Source organism: Oryzias latipes, chromosome 1 (genome assembly GCF_053564925.1).
Source record: "Oryzias latipes strain Hd-rR chromosome 1, Olatipes_Hd-rR_3.1".
Lineage (NCBI taxonomy): Eukaryota > Metazoa > Chordata > Actinopteri > Beloniformes > Adrianichthyidae > Oryzias > Oryzias latipes.
Window position 1 is genome coordinate 1,426,464 of NC_136237.1, and position 22,126 is coordinate 1,448,589.

At 44.3% G+C, this 22,126-nt stretch overlaps 1 protein-coding gene across 3 annotated transcripts in view; it reads right to left on the reverse strand.

Annotated features, from left to right (window-relative positions):
• The window catches only part of add3a (adducin 3 (gamma) a), a 138,563-nt gene extending 125,868 nt beyond the window's left edge, over positions 1-12,695 (reverse strand). For all 3 annotated transcript variants that reach the window (XM_078947176.1, XM_078947541.1, XM_023951081.2), the window contains exon 1: positions 12,481-12,695. The gene's annotated coding sequence lies outside the window, so the exon portion shown is untranslated. The remainder of the gene's footprint in view (positions 1-12,480) is intronic.
• Between the last annotated feature and the right edge of the window lie 9,431 nt (positions 12,696-22,126).

Consider the following 22,126-nt stretch of genomic DNA (forward strand, 5'->3'; position numbering starts at 1 on the left):
CGGGGGCTGAACTTCCGGCGGAAGGAGAGGCGCTGGCTGTGGCGTAGGCGGATCGCTGACCTGTTAGTTCCATCAGGGCCTGAGAAATTCCATCCAGACGTCTGAAAAGGTCCTGTTGTGCGGCGGCCATCTGGTTCAGGGATTCAGCTTGTCGTCCCAGGGCTATGCCTTGATGAGAGACGGCCAAGCGGAGTCCTTCCGGGTCAGCTGGGTCTGGGTGATGGCCAGTCCGTTCTGTCATAGTGACAATGACAAGGCAGACCCAGATGCTGGAACCCGGAAGTAAACTCAGGCTAGGAGATCAAGTGAAAGAGTTTAATGGATTCACAATCCCAGAGTTCAGGAAAACAGCGTGGACCTGAGGTGAGTATATGTGGCGTGGAAACCAGAGCTTCGCGCCAGAATGTCTTGGGACTTCGTGGCCTGAGCGGAGGAGACGAGGAGAGAACAGGATACCAGCTGCACCCGTGGTGAGGAGGACCGGAGAGTGTATAACGGACTGGCGTCGAATGGTGGGATGGATCTCCTTAAGAAGGACAGCAGGTGATGAGATGATGAGAGGCAGCTGGATCCAATGAGCAGAGTAGGGAGGGGGAAGGCAACCGACCGAGGCACCGTGACACATGTCACCCAAACACTAAAGGGTTCACCTTTTTTTCTCCAGTTCACTATTCACACTCCCGTTTAGACTATTTATTAATCAGTAACTCTCTTTTAAAAAATATTCAAAGCTCCAATATCCATCCAATTATTATCAGTGATCATGCACCAGTCTCTGTAAACATTTCTAGGGAAAAATCCACACCCTCTGGTACAACCTGGAGGTTTAATACGTCTCTGTTAAAGGACCAGGAATTTCTTGAATTCTTTAAAAAAGAGTGGGCAACCTTCTTAGACTTCAACAATACTCCAGACATCCCACCGTGCGTTCTTTGGGAAGCAGCAAAGGCAGTCATGAGAGGGAAAATCATTTCTTATTCAACGCACAAAAAACGCAAAGAGAAAGCAGATTTATTAGAATTAGAAAATAAAATCAAAACCCTGGAGACTGCTTATGCTGCTTCTGCACAGGAACACATTCTGAGAGATCTGAAAAATTTAAAGCTGCAGTTAAATGACATCATTAATAAACAAACACAATTTCAAATACAAAGGCTACGACTTGAAAGATTTGAAAACTCTAATAAATCTGGCAAATTTCTGGCTAATCAGCTTAAAATTAACAGAGAAAAATCATCAATCACCTCTATTATGGACCAAACAGGAAATGTCACCCATGACCCGGTCAAAATTAATAACGCATTTGAAAACTTTTATAAAAACCTGTACACACCGCAGATCAATCCGTCAGAGCAAAGTATTGACTCATTTCTTAATAATGTAAACCTACCCAGGCTAAATGAGGATCAAATCACAAACTTAGATTCTCCGCTCTCGCTGTCTGAACTTCATGAAGCTCTGTTACTTATGCCCAATGGTAAAGCACCAGGGCCTGACGGCTTTCCTGCTGAGTTTTATAAAGAATTCTGGGAACAACTGGCACCAACATTTTATAAAACGGTCACATCTATTAATGAGAGCCAATCAATGCCACCTAACATGAACTCAGCCAACATAATTCTTCTTCTAAAACCAGACAAAGATCCCACTAGTCCTTCAAGCTATCGCCCTATTTCTCTAATCAATGCAGATGTAAAAATTATCTGCAAAGCACTAGCACAGAGAATAGAAAAAATCACTCCTCACATAATTCACTTCGACCAGACTGGATTCATCAAAGGCAGACACTCGGATGATAATGTCCGTAGACTAGTTAATATAATAGACTTTGCCACCATTAAAAACCAGGAAATGACGGTACTATCGCTGGATGCTGAAAAAGCCTTTGACAGAGTTAATTGGAAGTTCCTTATTGCTGCCCTCCAGAAGTTTGGTTTTGGAGAAGCATTCATCAATTGGATCAAAATATTATATCACAACCCCAATGCATCAGTTAGAACTAATAAACAGACTTCAAACAGGTTTTTTCTTGGAAGAGGAACCAGACAGGGCTGCCCACTCTCTCCTTCTCTTTTTGCTATATTCATTGAGCCTTTAGCTGCAGCAATAAGACAGAATGAGAGCATTATAGGAATAAAAACCAAACACAGCCATCATAAAATTAGTCTTTATGCAGATGACATATTACTGTTTTTAAGGAATTTACATTCTGTAAATGAAACAGCAATGATCATAAATGAATTCTCCTCCATATCAGACTATTCCATTAATTGGAATAAGTCTGTTTTATTACCACTCAACAGGAATATGGAACAAAGACTCACAATTCCAGTTAAAACAGGAAATATCAAATATCTGGGTATCTACTTTTCCCCCAAACTATCAGAACTGGTGCAGCTAAACCACACCCCATTACTGAAAAGCATACAGGACGATCTAACACGCTGGACCAACCTGCCTTTGTCCCTTATGGGCAAGGTAGCCACGGTTAAAATGAAAATCTTACCCAAGGTTAATTATCTCTTCTCAATGATTCCCACACAACCGCCATTAAAATGGTTCAAAACATTAGACTCATCCATATCAAGCTTTCTATGGAACAACAAACCTGCAAGAATTAGTCTAAAAACTTTAAAATCTGCAAAAAACTGTGGAGGATTAGAATTACCTAACTTCCACAAATACTTTCTTGCAAATAGATTACAATACATCTTAAAATGGTTAAAAAATAATCCAGAAACCAACTCATGGTTAGACTTGGAACAGGCGTTATGTGGAAAGATCAACCTGTCACAGCTACCATTTATTAGCCAAACAGTTAAAAAACAGGATTGTTTCAAAAGCATTAATATAAATGCCACCTTAACAGCCTGGTGGGAATTTCTCAAAATATCAAAATCATCAATTCAACCGTGCAAAATGACACCCATCTGGAACAACCCGGACATCCTTATTAACAAAAAAATGATTCACTTCCCAGCTTGGCAAGCAGGGGGCATAAAACAACTAGAGCACGTAATTATTGATAGAAGATTCATAACCCCCCAGGAACTTCAGGACAAACATGGAATAAATAACTTCTTGGAATATCAGCAACTTAAATCAAGTATTACTAAAAAGTATAAAATTAAAGACGACGATTTAAAGCTACCAGATGTAGTTACCACTCTGATTAATTTTTCAATGTATAGAACTCTCTCCAAAATATACAAACTTTTATGTAATTTAGATAACAATATTGCCCTTCCAACAAAAAAATGGGATGCAGATTTGAGCATCAGCACAGATGAAAGCTTCTGGTCAGAACTTTGTCTAAACACCTTTAAACTGACAAAAAGTCCAAATCTGCAGCTAATCCATCTCAAAACTCTTCACAGAATTTACTACACTGGACAGAGGATGTTCAAGATGGGTCTCAGTAACTCAGACATTTGCGAGCACTGTGATAATAATCTACCCGACAGCTACATGCACGCACTGTGGTTCTGCACTCCTGTCCAGGCTCTCTGGCAGCAGGTATGTGCCGATTTATCAGTCTGGCTTAAGGTTTCAATCACTGCCTCACCGTCACTTTGTGTGCTTGGTGACATGAGTGCCATCGATATAGAAGAAGGATTAGCATCTATCATTTTCATAACTCTTTGTATTGCCAAAAAAACTATTTTAATAAATTGGAAAAACAAGAAAAATATAAACATAAGTCAACACAGAAATCGGCTGTTTGATCATATCAGCTTGGAAAAAATGTCAGCCCAAAGCTCAAGTAACTTTGAAAGAATTCAGTCTCTCTGGTCTCCTGTGGTTGACTCCATGACTTAGGGGGTGGGGGGCTTGGTCGTCGCTGCTCCTTGCCCTTCTGCCGTGGTATGGGGTGGGGGTCGGGGCTTCCGGTGCCTGGCGGGGGCGGTGGGGGGCTCCGTTGGTCGGGGGGTCGGGTCCGGTGCCTGGGTGGGGCGGGCTGGGGCGCTGCGTGGTCCTCTGGGCTTGGGTGTGGGGGTGCGTGGTGGGGGGGTGGGGTGGTGGTCTGGCTTGGCTTGGGGGGGTGGTCCCTTTGCCTGTGCTGGGGGGGGTTGGCGGGGGGCCCTGCTCGGGTGGGGGGGGCCCAGCGGCGCCGGATGGGCTGCCCATCTGCACCTGGGGCTGGGATCGGCCCTTCCCTGGCTCTGGGGCGGGACGGGACAACCCTCTCGGGGCCCCCGGTCGCTCTGGGTGTCACCCGCTTCGGCTGCGGGGTCTGGGGTGGGGTGGGGTGGGGGGCTTGTCGGCCCTGTCCTGTGGGGGGGCGTTCTGGGGGGGAGGGGGGGCCCATTATTAGTACGGGTCGGGGGGGCTAGCGGGTCGGGGTCTCCGCTGAGGCAATCAGTGGTTGCCTCGGCCGGTTGGCCTCCTCGGTCCCGTCGAGGCCTGACCAGAGCTCTTCTAGGGCCGGCGTCTGGGGGTGGGGGCCTGGGCTTGCTCCGGGGGGGGGGCGACGCTTTCTGGCTCCTCTCTCTCTGTGTGGGGTGGGTGGTGCCGGGCCTGGGGTGTCGGCGCCTCCGGGGGTGGGCCCCTGGGCTGGGTGGCCCTGGCCCCTTTGCTGGGGGTGGGCTGGGGGACGGCTGTTTGACCACCGGGGGACAGTCTACCAGCTGTCCCCAACTTACCCCCTTCCTTATATAACCTCATATTAGGGTGAGGGGGTGGGGGGTCTAGCCTGCGATGCGCCTTGGGGGGGGGCTACTTGGGAGTGGCCCCCCTCCTATGGTTGCCGTATGGAGTGGGCCCCCCCTCTTTCGGTTTTATTTGCACCTTAGACATGTAGGGTCCTTGGTAGGGGGGGTGCTTGGACATCACTGCAAGCAAGCAGCAGATGTCCTCCTGGCACCCTACCCGCCAATTTTAACCGCACCTTAGACATTTAGGGCCCCTTGGTGTGGAGGGTGAGGGGACATCACTGTGAGTAATCAGGAGATGTCCCCTTAGTGCCCTACTCGCCAATTTTAACTGCACCCCCCTTAGTACACACACCCCTCCCCCTTCAATATATACATTCAAACATAAACACACACACATGCACACAAACACCCTCTCAAACACCCATACACGCACACACATTTTACAAGGAAGGTGGGACCTGGGTCCATCTGTCCCCTACCCCTTCCCTGGTGGGGGGTGCGGGCCCCTTGGCGATGGCGGCCGTGTCCCTTGGGTGCCGGCTCCCTGGGCCCGGCGGTGCTCTCTCCGCACGGTGGGGGGGTTCATATTACACCTGAGCCGGGGGTGTTTGTGTCCCTGGGGGGTGGGTCCTGGTCCTTGCCCCTGGGCGCTGGGCCCCGCCAAACTTCCAACATGGCCAAGCCTGGTCGGGCCATATTTATAACATCCCTTGTGGGCCGCCCTTTTTTCCCCGGGGTTCCCCCCTCCTGGGCGGGGGCGGCGGGCCCCTGCCTTGCTCCTACCTGGACCAACCGTGGGCCGGGTGGGTGGCTGCCTGGAGTGCGGAGCGGGTCTCCCTTGGGGGGTCCTGGCTCGTACCTGGGGTCGGGGCGGGGGGATGCCCGGAACTCCTGGGTGGTGGTGGGGTGCTCGTCTGGGGCTGTGGGCGTCCCTCTCCGGTGGGGCCCTGCGTTGGGCTCTTCCGGCGCGGCGGGGGGCTGCTTTCCTGGCTGGGCTGGGGCGGCGCTCTCTTTCCCTCTGCGCCTCCCTGCTCTCTGGCTCTGGGGGCCTCGCGGCGGTCCTGCTGGCCCTGGCCTGGGTGGCGGTCTTGGTCGCCCGGGGGGCGGTTGTTCCCTGCCTGTTCCCGTGTGGCGTTGGGGGAATTCCGGCTGCCGCTGCTGCTGCGGCGGGGGTATGGGTGTGGGGGTGGCTGGGCGCTCCTCCTCCTTCTTTTCACATTCCACCATCCATTTTAGAAGAACATAAACACTCACCTGAGCACAGGTGTTAGCTCACCTTTGCACTAATAGTTTGCATGATTGAATGAATGAAAGATTTCACACTAGTTGGTTTAAAGGCATAGGTATGCGTTCGTGAACACTATCTGTTTTGTGTGCATGTTGACATGTGGACATTTTTGCGGCTAGCAGGTGTGTTGATAATATTTGAGTGTGTGTGAACAGGCCCCGCCCTTTTTGTACTACATTTGAACCGTACCGTAACGATAAACAACCAGTAAACCTGTCTGCTCTATGCTGCTTCATGGTCTTACCCCCCTTCCCCTCCTATTATCACCCTCCTACCCCCCCCTCTCTCTAACGTCCCTCTCTCTTCTTCCCTTCTTTCCTTTTCCGTCCGGTCCAACACCAAAGATTTTCAAACATGATTGAAATTAATAAATTTTGGCCTCAATTACAAAAGGGGTTTATTCAGACATACCTTTGGTTTGTCTGAAGATGAATAACCCCTCTTGTTAAAATAAAATATGTCCAACACAAGAGGCCCTCAGCTCTCATCTGTTTGCCTAGCTGTTGGACAGGACAAGTTAAAAAAAAAAAAAAGTCTGAAATTGAGTCGTTTTCCATGATTTAAAAACCAAACTTTGATAAACTCAAGCTGGGCATCGATGTTAAATGCATCTGAAAGTGCTAGAGGGCCATTTTTCAACATGGCGTCTCACAAACCATCCATCTCTGTCAACAGGGAGGGGTGGACGCCACGATGAAAGCGTGCGTGGAAGCCGCACACATGCAGATTTAGTGACCTGGAAGGCTTCTTATTTGATTTCCATAATGATGTTGCTTGGGGTGGCACAATGGGGAAATAAGCCCCGCCCCTCATGCAGGGGTTGACATAGCCCAGAAATTTGCACTGGCCCACAGGGCCAGTAGTTTTTGAAACTTACTGGCCCTGCCTGAAAGTTACTGGCCCGACACCGCGCATAGCGGGACCCGCCGCTCCGCAGGTGCTTGCAACTTTAGGGGGGTCTGGGGGCATGCCCCCACGGAAACTTTTAATATGGTGCAATTTGGTGCATTCTGGTGACATCACTTATTTCTACACTTTTCAATGACTGAAAATAGAGCATATCAAACTTAAATCTGCTCTAGTCTGTTTCAGATGTTTTAAAGAGAGCACTGCAGTGTAGTAGGTAACACTAGTTCAGAAGTTTTCATGGTGCTTCTAACGGCAAATATCGCAATAAATCATAAACCTTAAATGTGTTAAAACAATCTAATGGCAGCTTGAACCATTAACGAATCAAATAAATCCTTTAATGCATTTGACCAATCGGATGGACGCCTTCACATTGTTGACCAATCAGATGGAGCCCTGTTATGTTAGATGTTTGTAACCTATGTCAACGTGGGTCATTTGGAGTATAATTTTTAAACTGGGAATGGTTATTTGGTTATTTTGCTGTTTGTTTATATACCGCAAATTATATCGTTATCGCAATTTTAATCTCTGATATCGCATATCGCGAGTTTTCCTCATATTGTGCAGGTCTCACTGAGATCATTCAGCTAACTAGAAATACTTACTGCTTACAGTGTTGTAAAGAAAAACAAAATTAAGTAGTTTAACATTCTACTGCATTTGAGTCTGAGATTCAGGTATTTGGAGTTGCCTTTGATTCTTTGACATTCAGCTTAAAGCTTAGTGCATACAGTTTCATCTTCAATGCATTCATTAAATATCTTGCTGTCCATACTACTAATTATACCCATTACTCCATCCAACATATTCCTTTCTATTCCTGCCATGTCTTCCACATCTCTGACATGCTTCAGTCTCTCTTCAGTGACGGTGTCGGATTTATAATCAAATGTAATAATAACCCACTGGCTTGTGCCTTCGTTGTTGCTGTTTAACATTGTTTTGTATTGAATTGTTACATTCAATAAAGTTTGAAAAAAAAAAAGTAGTGAGCGCGTGCCGCGTGGTGCTCGGCAGTGAAAGCCGCGGCGCGCAGGCGGGAGAGAAGGAGAAGTGATCAAAGGTTTCCCATAGAAACCCTTGAAGTCTGAACACAGGACTAGCAGAAAAACTAAATTATGAAGACGAGGTAAATCTACACGTTTTCGCAAAATTTACTTTATTGAAAAAGGTGAAGAATATATAAACCGTTAGATATTTTAGTGGCCCGAGCGGACAAGTGAAAAGTAAAGTCTTGTGGTCCGCACTGCTCGAAAAACAGGACCGGGCCAGCGGACAAATGGCTATGTCGAGCCCTTTCATGATAACAAAGGCTTAAATGAGCTCACGGAGAATTCATAGCATGATCTTCTAACATGATCCTGATCATTCATTACTGACAGATTGCTGGGTTTGATTGAACACACTGTTGTTATTAAGAGTATGAGTATTGGGCTGCATAGTGGTGTAGTGTTTACCGCTCTCGCCTGTCAACAGAAAGCCACAGGTTTGAATCCCAGCTGGGACTGTTCCGTGTTGAGTTTGCATGTTCTCGTCCTGCCTGTGTCCGGTTTCCTTCTACAGCCCAAAAACACGCTTCATAGGTGAATTGGTGATTTTAAAGTGTCCCCATAGGTGTGAGTGTGCGTCTCTGCAACAGACTGGGGACGTGTTCAGGATGGAAGCTGCCTTCACCCAGCCGTCGCTGGGATAGGCTCCAGCAACCCCGTCACCCTCAAAGTGGTTTCTGCCGTTTCAGAACACGGATGGACCTGATAATGACTGTAACTCGTTTAGATAAAACACAACGTCTTCAGATTAAAACAGAGCGGTTTCCCTCTGACGTCAACATTCCTGTTGGTTCCTCCAGCGTTTTAAAGTTCCATTCCGATCATCTTCTGATCTGTTTTCAAAGCGTTCTCAGTGATCTTTTCATTCTGATGAAGCCGTTTTTAGACAAAATCCAGAAACCCGGGGCGTTTTCTAGGACATAGTTTCTGCAGAGCGGCAGGAGTTCATTAGAAATTCACCTCTGCATCTGTACCATTAGCTTAACATGGAATGGCGGCAGAAGCCGCGCCAATCGCATTCGTGTGAATGCAGCCTCACGTTAGCGGTGCACCAAAAATGGCAGCAATATGAGATCCATCCATCCGTCCAGTCCTGATCCAGGTTCCAGCTCAGACCAGGAAAACAAAGACGTTCATGGATCTGTTTGTCTGCAGGTGGATGACCAGAAAGGCCAGGAAGCCCCCCGACTGTGGCAGCTCCATCACTGCTACAGGCTTTTTCAAACTGCATCTTTCCATCTGCTCCTCATTCACAATGATTAGAATACAGAAAAACTCAGAGACGCAGTTATAATCTAGATTTTCTTGATCTGTGTCAAACATCATGAGACATATTCAGCAGGAACATGTTAAAACAGCATTTTCATCTTTAACTTTTTGATAAAGTGATGACCTGCTGGCTTCAAAAGAGCTGCCATCTGCCTCAAAACCTCATTTGGTCAGATGCCTGTTGGACAAAGCTCGGCACTGTCCTTGTCCCATTGTCAGCGACTGATCCTGTCGCTATGGCAACCCTTTTCTAACACATCCCAAACAGACGCTGCTTTAGACCAGCTGACCATCTCCCGGGCAGAGAAAAGCTGACACACAAACATTGTGCAACGAATGCAAACTTTTTTTATTTGCAGAGCCACATGAACGCATCAGCGCAGATTAAAGTGGTGGTGCAAGACGGGGGCCGGTTGTTGGAGGCTGTAGTTAAACATCCACCCTTCAAGAGGGCTCTTTGGCTCTGGCAAGTCACCAACGGCAGTATCTAAGCGGTCCACATGTGCATCACATCACACAACACTGGAGGGTTTGAAAAACATTGCTAAGTGAAACCAGAGCTCTGCCTCCCTCCTCCAATCAAGAGAAGCCAAGCATGTAAAATGAAACAGTCCAGTTAGTGGAAAAGGTGACAAATGTTGGCGTTTTTCACTGCACCACTTTAGTCGGGGAAGTTGATTGGATTAGTCCAGAAGGCTTATGCTAAACTGAAAGACGTCATTTGTGCTGTTGGATAAAAATATCAGTCTTTGCTTTAAGGAACTCTTCCAGTTTCAGGCATCAACACTCCAGGATTCTGCACTTAAAAGGTCATAAATCTGCTGATGTGTTTCACATTTGGCACCACTGGGTTTAAGGAACAAGTCAACAATCTGGTCCAGGCCAACAGAACCGACGTGTTGAAACATGCCAAACGTCTGACAAATCATGTCAAACCCAAAGAGCAGTAAGACAACCCACCATAACACACACACACACACACACACACACACAAAAGGCAAAACGTTAGACGCTCTGTCAACTGTAAGTGTGCAGGGGGAGCAGAGCCACATGTTTTTGATAAGTTCTCCAACGGAGCAGAGTGAGGTAATGATGAAGTCATCTGTGTCCTCAAATACACAAGTCTCCATAGTACATGTACTCAACACGGAGGAAGAGTACCTTCAGAAACACAGGAAAAGGGAAATGAAGAGCCTGCCTGTCAGAACAAGACACCTGAACGGCCACATTGGGAAACCTCAAGTCATTCTTGGAAAACAACACGTTCGTCCAGCTGTGAGGCTGGAATCCAGAATCCATCCCTTTACCGGCCTGGAGCCTCCAGACAACAAGAAGATCCTGTTAAAACGCAGAAAAGTCTGACAGGGAGGAGACGCCATGAAAATCCTAACGTCATGGGTTGGAGTTAGGGTCAGCATGGCTCTAAAATCACAGTTAGGTTGCTCTTTCTGTTGGATAAAACAAAATAGTTGAAATTATTTGAGTGTTTTTGAGAAAACAGGGCGAAAACACGACAGATCTTTTCTGTCAGAGCTGGAAATAACTTCAGGCATCAAGCCGTTAATTACCAACTTTAAACTAAATGATTTTAATCATTTTGACTAATTTTAATACATCTAATGGATGTCTTTTTAAATAAAAGTGGAGCCCAGGAAGAACAGTCATTACATCAGTAAAGACGATCCTTAAAGGAACAAACAAATTACACATAAGAATTCAGAAAGAAATTGCCACCGAGCTGAGCTAAAGCACATGAAAATGAAATCAATGCTGCTGACAGCGTCAATGTGGATCAATACAATCACAGCGCTGACATTCAGAAACGCCTCGCCGCCAAACGGCTCATTCAGGAACATAGAACCGTCTCTGCGCACGCCGCTTGTGCATTTTCACTTCACCATTGAAGAACTTGTTTTCTGCTGTGGAACATTTGCAGTGTTCAAATAAGCGTTGCAGTGCATTCTGGGAAAGCTTATAGTTAGGTAGAGTGGTCATTTGTGATCCAACGGCAGCTTTCTCGTGACTGGATCGATTCCTGAAAGGTACAAGATAAATAAGGTCCCCAAAACGACCGGTAAACACGGAGGAAACTCGATGGAACGCGGGACGTCCGTCGATGCAAAGCCAAGTGCCACACGTCACATCTTCACGAACTATGTAAATGAGCGCAGTAAGGAGCGCTCACAGGTTCAAGCCCTCCATACAGAATACTAGACTGCACTCATAAAACGTGTGCGATGCAAAACTGCAGAATCACTTGAATAATGTCCTGTGACGAATTGATGCTGTTTAGAGCACAGATAGTGAAGATGTCATATCAGAAAAGACAAAAAACTTTCATACATGTGTTACAACGTTTTCCCATTGTTTTCTATCCGCAAACCAAAGGCCACCAGCAAGACGTAAAATATGAATAACTTGCTTGATTGTAGGTCTGCAGGGCTATTTCATGTATTTCTGTTGGGAATTGGAAGCTCTATCATCTGTGGTCACTGGTTCTGGACCTAAGAAAACTGTAGCTATTGGTCCCGGGCAAAGGGTCACCAGACCCTCACCCCCAGACCCTCACCACCAGACCCTCACCCCCAGACCCTCACCACCAGACCCTCACCCCCAGACCATCACCCCCAGACCCTCACCCCCAGACCCTCACCCCCAGACCCTCACCACCAGACCCTCACCCCCAGACCTTCACCACAAGACCCTCACCACCAGACCTTCACCACAAGACCCTCACCACCAGACCCTCACCCCCAGACCTTCACCACAAGACCCTCACCACCAGACCCTCACCCCCAGACCCTCACCACCAGGGTCTGGAGAAGAGGGACAGAAAAGGTTTTTACATAGGAAGAAATACAAAAATTCAATTATTGTCCTTTATAGAGAGATAAATACAATTGTCCTACTGAAAAAGAGGTTCATACACACTGAATATATAATGACAGAATAACAACTATTTCATATTCCCAGACAAACATTCCTGTTTTTCTTTAGCCATGCAGCGATATGATCATCATGATCCTCCGTGAAGAATTCTGCTACAATCCGGACAGAAACAGACAAACCTGCTTCACAAACACTGAAGGTCTGAGTGACTGTCGGTTCATAGAAATGACTGTTGACATGAAAAAAGCGACCCTGAAACGTTGCTGCTCAACTCAGGTGAGGAGTGCACGCGCACGCGCACTGCTTCGCCGTAACCTGTGGGGTTGCGGGTTCATCAGCCTGCATGGATGTGCTGACATGTAAAAACGAACATGCGCTAACAGTCCGGCGTCAGCGCAGATGATCGCGCGTCTGTTACCTGCAGTAAGGACGCCCGGCTCGGCCGCTGCCTGCAGGTAAACCCGCCACCTGTCCGTCCGTGACTGTTTGCGGTTTGAATCCGCTGGTTCCGCTCCCGCACTCGTCCCGCAGCTTTCACTGATCTCCACTCGGAGATCGAGCCGCCTGCAGGCTGCGCCGTCAGCGCACATGAGCTGCAAATCTGTTGACATGCGTACCGCGCAGGCGCGTCTCACTATGTGGCAGGAAGTAGATTTAGCGCCAAAAGGGAAGGGCCCATCATTTCGCAAAGACTTCTCCCACGTGACTGCTGAACTGTGTTCTGATTGGTTGTCCTGGATCTGCCAGAAAGTAAAGGTAACACTTTGCTGTAACACAGAAATGATGACGCAGGCGAACTAGTTTAAAGCTTTAGCTGTCGTAGTTTACCTGCAGAGGTGAAATCATCTGTTGGTGGAGAAAGTTATCCATCATGTAAACATATACAGCGTAATAAAGATATTCAAACTTATTATTTTTTAATTTCGGATGTTCACCAGATGTCACAGTTCGCACAGGGACTATTTCTGTCATATAGTGTATGTCAGTGGTTAATCATTTTTAATGTATACATTTTTATATTAACTTTATGTAATATTTATTAATTTACTTAAATTCTTCTCCAAAGCTGTGATGTTTATAGTTGCTAGTAGGCAAGGCAGGTTTATTTGTGTAGCACAATTCGTACACAAAGTAATTCAAGGTGCTTCACAAAACAGAAAAATGCATTAAAATCACAATACATCATAAATTATCAACGTAAAAGTTACTTTAAAAGAAAAGAAAAAATTGAAAATTGATTTAAAAATAAAGGAAGGAAAGGAAAGAAAAGTGCAGATAGGACCTTTCAGTGATATGCACGGCTAAACAGAAATGTTTTAAGTCTAGATTTGAACATGAACACAGAAGAGGCCTGTCTTACGACTTCAGGGAGGCTGTTCCAGATTTTAGCTGCAGAATATTGAAACGCTGATTCCCCTTGTTTAGTTCTGACTCTGGGAATCAACAGGAGGCCGGTCCCTGAGGTCCTCAGAGTACGAGATGGTTCATATGGCACTAACATGTCAGAGATGTACTTTGGTGCTCGGCCATGGAGAGACTTGTACACAAGCAGAGCTGCTTTGAAGTCTATTCTTTGAGGTACAGGGAGCCAGTGCAGAGACCTGTTGTAAAAGGAGAACAAAGCATTCAAGTCCTATTTAGAGGAAAATGTCCTGTTTCACTTACATTTTTAATTAAAGTAAATCTGCTGCTGCAGGAGGATCTTTGACACAGGATGTGTTTACATTTGAAAAGAAATTGTATGTTTCTGTCATAAGTAGAAGAAGTTAACTTTGTTTTACATAAAAGTCAATGACTGTTTTAATTCAATTATTCCAACTATTCTAAAAACTAAATTGTATAAATGAATGGCTAAATGGCCACTAGGCCTGCACAATAAAACGCAAATTTATCATTATAGTGATATCAAGCTGGGCAATATGCATATTGCAAAAGTCAGAAAAATTGCAATAAATGGTTACCTTCAGTGACGTGCGGTGAGGTTAATGGCTGGTGAGGCACTGACGTCATCAGTCAGATTTACAAACATATGAACCATACTGAGTAACTTATTCACCATTTGATTGACAACAGTTGACGTGTTTTGTTTAAAATATCATTTCAACATGTTTTTTTTCATATACAAACTGCAGCATAGAAAAAAGCACAAACATTATTATCATCTTACCTTTACTTGTAAATAAAGTCCATACGCCGCTCCTTCTGAAGAAAATGACTTGCCGCTTGCTGTCACTTATTCTATTGTTTTTTAATGTCATAATCTCAGGGCTCACCGGCGCCCCCTAACATGAGGCACGAGAACTGCTGGCCTCACCCAGCGGCTTTTTTGCCGGCGTTTAGCGCTCATCACAAGAAACACGTCCCTCACATACAGTTATTTATAAAAACAAACACTGTGCATCAAATACATCTGCTAAATTATGTAAACTCAGCTCATACAGTACAAGTGATTGAACCGACATACAGAGAGACAGCAGTACCATCTGACTGCATAGGTATTGCGCAATCCAAGGTGAGGCTCAGCGGGCTGGTGCCTCATCGCACGTCACTTCTTAGTATCTGAACGGCAAATACGGAAATTCAGCGATTTTGAAAAGAAAAACACCCAAAAATGGTACATTTACATGGAAAAAGACTGCAAAGCACAAATTACTGATTAAATATAATAATTGAATTTATTTTTTCTCTTTTCTTCCCATAATGACAGGTGAGGCACAGCCTCACCTGCCTCTCCTGACTGCACGTCACTGGTTACCTTAAATGTGCGAAAACTATCTTATGGTAGCTTGAAGTATTTAACGAAACAAATAAATCCCTTTATGCATTTGACCAATCAGATGGAGCCCTGATATAATAGCTATTCCACCTCACCTCTGGTGGAAGGTTGGCGCCAGTGTTCGGCAGTGGAGCTGCCATCAATGTGTGAATGTGTGAATGGGACTGTGACTGTTAAAGCGTTTTAGGCCTTTGAGGAAGGTAAAAGGGACTATAGAAGTATACGCCATTTAGCATTTGGTGGCTTTCTCTGAGTGTTGATCCATAAGAAATTAGCCCAAATGGCTGTTTTAGCATTAAAGGTTGCAGACCCCCCGGTCTATACTAAGAATGAAGCAGTATTCTTGAAGTTTACATTTTATATACTATCTAGGCCTATAGGTTTTAAACTTAAAATGTTACAATTTAATCTGAAGAATTCAGTTGGTGTACTTCCTACACTACACAAGCGTAGTCTTCGGGACACTTGTTGTACTTATACTCTAGTGTATTAAATAAAATAAAGCTACTTATTTAGTAGTATTCTTTATATATTAAAGTGTACTTTATATATTAAAGTATACTACTTTTTGCCAAAGGATGACTTGAATTTTTCTCTATTTGCTGTACATTGTGAAATATTACAGTAGACATTTTCCTCTGAGTCAAAGATATAGATTAGATTAAGTGGTCATAATTGTACAGGCTGTCTAAACATAGACAGCAAAATGCTGCCACCTTGTGGTTGTTATGGTAGGTGTAGAGAAAACTCTTTTCCTCAAAAGATGGCTCCCTTATCTATTCTTCACTCACCTTTCACTTTAATTAGCTCCACCTGGCTGGTACCGGGTTGGACCCCTTAAATCTTCAGAACCGACTTAATCCTTGGTTCAGCAAGGTTCTGGAAACATTCCTCAGAGACTTTGGTCCATGTTGACATGACAGCATCATAGTTGCTGCAGATTTGTCTGCTGATCATCCATGATGCTGGTCTCCTGTTCCACCACATTCCAAAGGTTCTCTATTGGGTTCTGGTGACTATGGAGGCCGTTTGAGTCCAGAGAACTCATTGTCATGTTCTAGAAACCAGTCTGAGATGATTCCAGCTTGATGACATGGAGCCTTATCCTGCTGGAAGTAGCATCAGAAGATGGTCCACTGTGGTCAGAAAGGGATGGACATGGTCAGCATCAATACTCAGGTAGACTGTGGTGTTGGAACCATGCTCAACTGGTACAAAGAGAATATCCCCCACACCATGACACCACCACCACCAGCCTGAACCGTTGATGCAAGGCAGGGTGGATCCATGCTTTCATATTGTTGAGGCCAGATTCTGACCCTACCATCTGAATGTGGCAGCAGAAATAGAGACTCATCAGACCAGATAACGTTTTTCCATCTTCTATGGTCCAGTTTTGGTGAGTCTGTGTGAATTGTAGCCTCAGGTTCCTGTTCTTAGCTGACAGCAGTGGTACACGGTGTGGTCTTCTGCTGCTGTAGTCCATCTGCCTCCAGGTTGGACGTGTTGTTCTTTCAGAGATGCTCTTCTGCACACCTCGGTTGGAACCAGTGGTTCTTCTCAAATCTGCATTACAGATTTTGAATAATTCCCACATCACATACCACATCAAAGAAACTAAATTAATAATCTGCTGACACAGATTATTTCAGTTATTACGTCCTCCAAATCCGCAATGTGTCTGTTAGACCCAATTCCCACTAGACTTTTTAAAGAAACGTTTCCCCTAATTAATGATTCCATATTAATGATAATAAATACCTCTCTGGAAACGGGTTATGTGCCACAGTCTTTTAAATATGCAGTTGTTAAACCTCTTCTGAAAAAGCCCAGTTTGGATCCTAGCATCTTGGCCATCTATAGACCAATATCAAACCTGCCCTTTATTTCTAAAATCCTAGAAAGAGTTGTAGTTAAGCAGCTTTACTGCCACCTACAGGACAACAGCCACTTTGAAGACTTTCAGTCGGGGTTTAGACCCCACCACAGTACGGAAACTGCACTAGTTAGAGTCTCTAATGACTTGTTATTGGCCTCAGAAAAGGGACTACTTTCTATTCTGGTCCTGTTGGACCTCAGTGCAGCCTTTGACACTATCGACCACAGTATTCTACACCATAGATTAGAGCAGTACATAGGGATCAGAGGATCTGCTCTCCAGTGGTTTAAATCCTATTTATCTGATAGGTATCAGTTTGTTAATGTAAATGGACATTCCTCTCAGTGTATTTGAGTTAGCTACAGTGTCCCACAGGGCTCAGTCTTAGGACCCATCCTGTTTATGCTTTATATGTTACCTTTAGGAAACATGTGGGGAAACCCAGAAAAAACTGAGGTCATTATACTTGGTCCTAAAAACCTCAGAGATGCTCTGTCTGATCAGATAGTCTCCCTGGATGGCATAAGTATAGCCCCCAATTCCACAGTTAGAAACCTTGGGGTTTTACTTGACCAGGATTTATCATTTAAGGCTCACATATCTCAGGCGTGTAGAACTGCCTTTTTTCACCTGCGGAATATTGCTAAGATCAGAAATATACTTTCTAAGAGTGATGCTGAAAAACTCATCCATGCATTTGTTACGTCGAGGCTGGATTACTGTAACTCCTTGTTAGCAGCGTGTCCTAAGAGTTCCTTAAGAAGTCTCCAGCTTGTTCAGAACGCAGCAGCTAGATTGTTAGCAGGAACTAGCAGAAGAGATCACATCACTCCTGTGTTGGTTTCACTTCACTCGATCCCAGTTGATTCTAGAATCAAGTTGAAGATCCTCCTGTTAACCCTTGTGCTATCCTAGGCACTTTAACATTGGGAGTTGAGTTATCTAGACCCACTAGACAGTGCTCTGAACCTTTTTTCTTCAATGATCTTCACCGGTGTCCATGGATTACATAAAATCTTTCCACCTTTATCCACCTTTGTCATGGTAGGGAGAACACGTCAAAGTAAGGGTGGGGTCATCTAAGATAGCACAAGGGTTAACCTATAAGGCCTTACATGGAATGGCCCCGTCCTATATTAAGGACCTCATAGTCCCTTACCATCCAATCAGAACACTTCACTCACTAAATGCAGGACTGCTTGTGGTTCCTAGAATTAGTAAAAGTACAGTTGGAGGTAGAGCGTTTAGCCACCAAGCCCCTGTCTTATGGAATAAACTCCCAGCTCATGGAAGAGAGGCCGACTCAGTTTCTACATTCAAAGCTAGACTGAAAACATTCGTCTGTGGACAGGATTATTGTCAGACTAGTTAGTATTTAGAGATTATTTAACTTAATGTTAATGTGTTTAAATTAAACTTAATAACAATTTGTTTTTAGTAGGCTGCTAGAAGTTGAAGCTGGGGTAACTATGGAGAACTGGGGTTCTGTCCTCTTTTCTCATCTACTTCTACCCTTCCTCTCCTCTATTCTTGATCATTATTCATCATTTAGTTCTCCATGCCTCTGTTTGGTGCAGTGATTCATGTATTGTCCCTCTTTCCCTCTCCCCTCCTGGGGAGTGGGAGTGCTTCCAGATTCCAGTTGGCTCGTCTCTGCTCTGTGCCTGACCGTTTACCTCGTCTCTACTACTGCTCCTACACCTGGCTGTGGTTCATGTCTCCGGCTCGACTCGCGCCTACGGCCGTCCCCCCAACTCCATCTGGATGAAGCTCGTCTGCTGAACTTTATATATGTAGTTGTAGCGTTAGATGCGTTAATTCTTCTCTAAGAGTTCTGGTAAATCGCCTGTCCGTCCTGGGGGAGGATCCCTCCTTCATGTGGGCACCCCTGAGGTTTCTTCGTTTTTTCCGGAATCGGTTTTTTTTTAGGAGTTTTTCCTTACCGCGAAGGGGGGTCTAAGAGCAGGGATGCCCAGTTTAGTTTAGCCAGTTTGTTAGTTCATTTTAGTATTTTCCTATTGAACTCTTTGTATTCATGATCCTTTTAAGTTCATGTTTTACTTTTCAATTACCGATACGAATCCCATCGAGACGACTGTTGTTGTGAATTTGGGCTATCCCATTAAAATAAAATTGAATTGAATTGAATTTAACAGATTAGAGTAAAATGTGGATTACATTCACAAGCAGACATATTTTCTGCCAATTGGAAATTCCACAAATTCCACAAATTACCTTGTAAAAATATGCTGTGACGCTGGTGTCACAGGTTCTCTCAATCTACTGGAAACAGGACTTCCTCTCTAATAATAACTCATGAGTGTCCTAGTGTCTCCTGCTGAACATTTCTTTGGATGACATGACCAGTCAGATGTGGTAAAAACAACATGTCGGAGATGGCTGTGTAGCAGGGTTTAACAGAGCTCTGTTGGATGATTGATTGATTCATTTTTCTTGAACGATGTGTTTCTCTTGTTTCTGTCGGATGGGGAACAAACTGATGCAAACAAACTGGATATGAAGTTTTGCGACATCATATTTTTTGAACTACTTTAACTGAATTGCATAGTTAGTTAGGTGGCACTTTGACATTAAATCTGGATAGTTTTATTGAAAGCTGAAACACCTTGAAGCAGAAAACATTTGTTCGAATGACCAAAACACCACGAAAAGCTAATAGATCTGAAAGAGCAAAAAAAGAAATGGGACTTTTTTATTCCACACAGGTCAGATTTTTAAATTTTCATTTTGAGTAACAAAAAGTAAAGCAGTAGTGAAGTTGTACTCCAGTTATTTTGATAGATGACAAAGAGTTTTAGAGAGATTATCCTCATTACTGTCAGGTGTAAATGTTAGTCAAAAGGGGCGGGGCCTGTCCCCACATACGTACTCAAGTACTCCAAAAATCTTCACATACAATCATGTCAACATGCACACAACACAACTGCAGTTCACATTGACAAATGCACACAAACCAACACATGTAAAGTGTTTCATTCTGTCACACATACGATTGTGCAAAAGTTTGGATAGCTGTGGAATCAAAGTAAAGAGCCGGAACCAAATGACTCACCCTAAAACTATGAGAGAGTGAAGGGCACCTTAAAGGCGTACTAGTAATCAGGTTATTAAATAGAAATATATATGTTTGTCATTTCTGATGCTCTTTAGAGATATCAGAGCTAATCTGGTTCAAGAAGCAGCAGCTAATCGTAAGAAGACAATTAATAATCTGAGCAGGAAGAAAGAATAATATGTGGAAACTGGTGATCTAAATGAAACATGTGTGGTATTTGCAGCTTGGTAACTGCAGCGGTGTAATGACAAGCCAAAGTGTCAAAAACACATCAGGAAGTGAAGCTGCAGAAAATATGTAGCAAAAATAAATGTTTAGTTTACCTTCATCACAATCAAGCAGCTCTTTATTTTTATGACATGACTTGTGATGTTTCAGTGAATCTGTTGTCATGATTTCAGGTGTAATAATATCCTCTGATGAACATTTATAAGAACTTCATCTTTGCTTCCTAATAAATAATCTCTAAGTGGAATAAAAAAAGTATGATTAATTCCGAATAAAAAAAAGTTTCATAAATTATAATAGTGGGGGGGTTATATTCACCCACCACCTAGATAACTTCCCCTTCTTCAGTTTCTCAGGTTTCCCCCCCAAAATATGACCATGACATGCTTCCTTTGGGTCCCATTTTAAAAAGATAAATCTCTGATTATCACGAAACTAAGACCCAGGCCGTGGTGCTGATGTTTCTGTTCAATGAGTAACAGAAGAACATTTCAAACTTTTTTATAAATGCGTCATAAAATACAAAACGTGACGCATACCTGAGGCATGGTTGGGATTATATTCAAATGTTATATTCCATGGTCGGGTGGGCTGCCCACATCACTGCAGACCCTTTGCCCCTGTTGTAAATGGACCGGTCCCTGCCTAGGCCAGTGCACGCGGTTGGGGGCCGGTCCCTCCCGCAGACAGGAAAGAGTGTGCAGTGAGCACTTCAGTCAACGGCCCGGCGTGGGGAGGTCCGGGTGGGGGGCACTGTAAAGCACGTGGCGGGGGTCCAACAAGTGGATCCCACCGAACCTCCATCAGATGAACTCGGGTCTTCCGTAAGCCACATTTCCCTCGTCCACCCGCCGGACGGGGATTCAGAACTGGGTTCTTCCCTCTTCACTCGCCGCTGGGATTCCTGCTTAAATCTGCTTAAATCCAGCGGGTCGTCTCGTCTGATCTGAGCTCAAACATACAAACAAACACTTAAGTCATCCTCCAGAACATAAAAAGATGGGTGGTCTTGCCAGAAAAGACCCAGTCTGATGCAACTGTTGACTTTGAACAGGCTTAGTTTGTGATGACATCACCGTCATCACTACTACTACCACTACTACGTCACTACATGAGCATCTGCTTAAAAAAGTATTTTCCAGGGAAACCATTTGTGACCGGATCAGTGCCAAAAGTATTTAATATCGGATGATTTTAGCAGCCAGCAGAAATGTGTTTAACTGAGATAAATGTACAGACATGCTTCTTCTGCTCATGTCTGACATGCACAGTCACAGGAACGGTTGCATTATAAGATCAGTTTACTTTCTCCTTCCTTGTTGTTTGTTCTAGAAAGTATTTGATTCTGTGTTAGATTTGATCCCTTTCACTGTGATGGTGACTGCTTGAATTTCATTGTGGACAGAGACAAAAAGGCACATCTTATCTCTCATCTCATCTTATTCTGCACAGAATTTCATTTTGCTTACTTTTTTTTGGCCTTGCATGCCACTTACCCACTTTTATTTTAAGATTCAAAGTATTTATTGTGCCGTGCAACAGGGAAGCAAAGTTGTCAGTGCAACAAAATTCTTTTATTTTAGTTCAGTGCTCTGCATGTTATAAGAAATAGCAGTAAAGTCCATCTGCATTTATCCTTCGGCCATGTTGTGGCCTAATGTGCAGCTTGACTGGCTGTTGTGTGGGTGTGAACAGCAGCTTTGACTTCCTTGAATGGCTGCAATGAGGAAGGACGGTGAGTTTAACCGTTTTTCCAGGATTCGAGGAAGACAAAAGGTTCTAAAGAATTTGATATTTTGCACCATCAAGGTAAAACCTGTTGTGATTTACAAGTCACATTAAGAGGTTTTGGGCTTCTATATTTATGAAATACTTCTTTTCATAACTGAATAAATCCTAATTAGCTTTAAGATTTCATTAATATAAAATGTAAAATTAAAAAAATGTTTCATTCAAAACATGCAAGATTTATTATTAAAACCGAATATCCATTTTCCAAACCTGGCTCATGCCTTTTAGGGTCATATGATTGCTGGGGTCTATAGAATGTGGATGGGGTCCAACCTGGACAGTTTGGACAGTTTATATAGCAGAAAACCACACAC